A 2,538-nucleotide genomic window follows, 5' to 3' on the forward strand; every position below is an offset into this window, starting at 1 on the left:
AAATCCCCCTCCAAGCTTTTGAGAGTTTCTTTGCTCTCTCCCTGAAACACACACAGGCTTTATCACACACCCATGCACACCCACAGACACAATTGTCCAGAAATGGATACACAAAAACATGCCAGCCTGTGCAGAGACACTCACAGATTGTGTGTGTTACTGTATGTAATTCAAGAACTTAAACATACACACACTGTATTTTGTCATGCATGTAAACACACAGATGCACACACACTCCTTTGGCCCAGCATCAGAGAGCAGTAGAAATTCAGCCCCTCTGTTGTGGCCCCTTCCTTTCTATTTTAATCACTGGGAGCTTTTAAAAGCCCAAGTTGGTCTATCTCCTCTTTCCTGTCCCTCGTTGACTTCCTCTGTCTGCTCCTGGCTTCCTCATTTCCTTTCTGTGACAATTGTCTTCCAGGAGACTGCCCAGACTTTGATTCGTATCAAAGGGAAAGACAGCAGAGGGGGCTTCCCTGCAGACGTCCAAGCCAAGCAGCAGCCATGCTGCTATACCTCCACATTAGGCCAGAGGAATGTAGGGTTACACCCTCTGGACTGCATTTTACATCTGGAGTTGGAAGCTCTATCTGAGATCTGCTGCTGCAAGAAGCAAGGCTCATCACTGAGACATTTCTTGAGGAAGAAGATTGACAGGTCCTTGTTTAGTCCTGTTGGCCAGAGACTGAGTGTGAACGAGATAGTTTAACCAAGCAGCTTCTGTTTATTTGTTCCTTCAAATCTCTGAAGTTACGTGAAAGATCATGAATATTTTTATCATGAACAGAAAGGGTGGAATGTAATTCTTTTCATTTTTATTTAGCAGGTGAAGCAGCAGATGGAAATTAAGCCTCTCTATCTGTGGTTTCCCACTGCAGTCTTTGAGACATTCCTCATGTGTTTTTCTTTCACAGAAAGAAAGCCACAAAGAATGTGGTAAACTATTCTATTCCTTGACTCTCATCTTAGTACAATTATCTCTGCCCCATTCATTTTTCTTTCTTTTGTTCATTCTTACAGTTGTTTCTTGAAAAGCATTTCAGCTTGTGTCCTCTGTTATCAGCTTGTGCAAGAAGTTGACAGGCCTCTGTTTTATCCGTTTCATTCTGATGTGCATTTGAAACACTTGTCCCTATCTGCTTTCCCATATTTGCTGCTTGTATACAAAAAGCCAAATTTGCTAAATCATGCAAAGTTGTAAACATAACACTGACATATGTAAGCTGCTAATTGCTCCATTATGTTTAACAGCTATTTTTTTCGTTAACTTTCTAACTTCATATGACTTTTGGTGCAGTTCAGATAGTGTAGAGTTGGGTTTTTTTTAGACGTTTTGCCTAGAAACAATAAGTCCTCCAACCAATACGGCCCATATGGTTGTGTGTCCCTTCCCTCTCATAGGAGTGTCTCATTAAATAGCCCTCCTATGGTAACTGGAGGAACTGCAACATTCAAGCCAACATTAATGACAACATACGGTCACAGTAAAAACATTTACAGACCTTTGTCATCAGGGAAACAGCCATACACATGATGGCTAGCTAGCAGGAAGCTACTGGAATGCTGCCATCTTGGAAACTCCTCATAAATACAGTATAATGTTACGATTATAAAACCATCACGGATTTTTTGCTACATAAAGCACTTGGTTAGGTTTTGTCACAAAACAACTTTGGTAGATTTAGAAAAAAGAGCTTGGTGAAGTTCACAAACAAAATCACGTTACTACATTTAGGAACACAAACGCTTGAAAAACACAAGCCACACACTAGAATTTTCTCTTGAGGGAAAGACCTAATGTAAACTTTGTGCCTCTAAATACTAGTTACATTACTTACTTATTTCCTCATGGCATAATTAATATTATTATAAACTGTAACACATAACACCTTGTCATAATAACCTACTGGCACAAATGACATGTATAGTTATATTTTACAGGAGGACAATCTCTCTGAACCAAAATATTAAAGCTGCACATGATCAAAATCAAAACAATGAGCTTAAAGACACTGAAAATCTCTGTACAGAGCTAAGCCTGAGCTGAGTCTGCACTATAAGCAGCAACTTACAAACTAAAAGTAGTCCTTTGATTCATATAAAAATATTAACTATAGTAGCTTTAAGAGTTTAAAAAAAAAATAAACACCAACATAACACACAGCAGAATACTCTTTTTTTATTTGTGACCAAGGTTTGTGCTGAGCAGGGCATTATACAGTTGAGAAATAAACTTGTTTGTGCTTTCTGGAGGACAAACTATGTAATGATCTTATGAATCAAACTGACCTCAAGCATGTTTTTGCAATTTATTGTCACTTAGAAATTACATATTAGGCAATACAATGTAACTACAGTGAGCTAAATTCAGCTACTACCATCTGCTCTGCTAATTTGTTTGTCAGACTCTATTTGTGGCTCTATCTGATTTATGAGAAAGTGAGGCAATCTGCTTTTTATTTCATTCATTCTCGAGGTCTAGATCAGTCCAGGCTGTCTTTCCACCAGACATGACAGTGAAACGGAGGCCAGGCAGGA

The sequence above is a fragment of the Monopterus albus genome, unplaced genomic scaffold (genome assembly GCF_001952655.1).
Source record: "Monopterus albus unplaced genomic scaffold, M_albus_1.0 scaffold18.1, whole genome shotgun sequence".
Classification (NCBI taxonomy): Eukaryota; Metazoa; Chordata; class Actinopteri; order Synbranchiformes; family Synbranchidae; genus Monopterus; species Monopterus albus.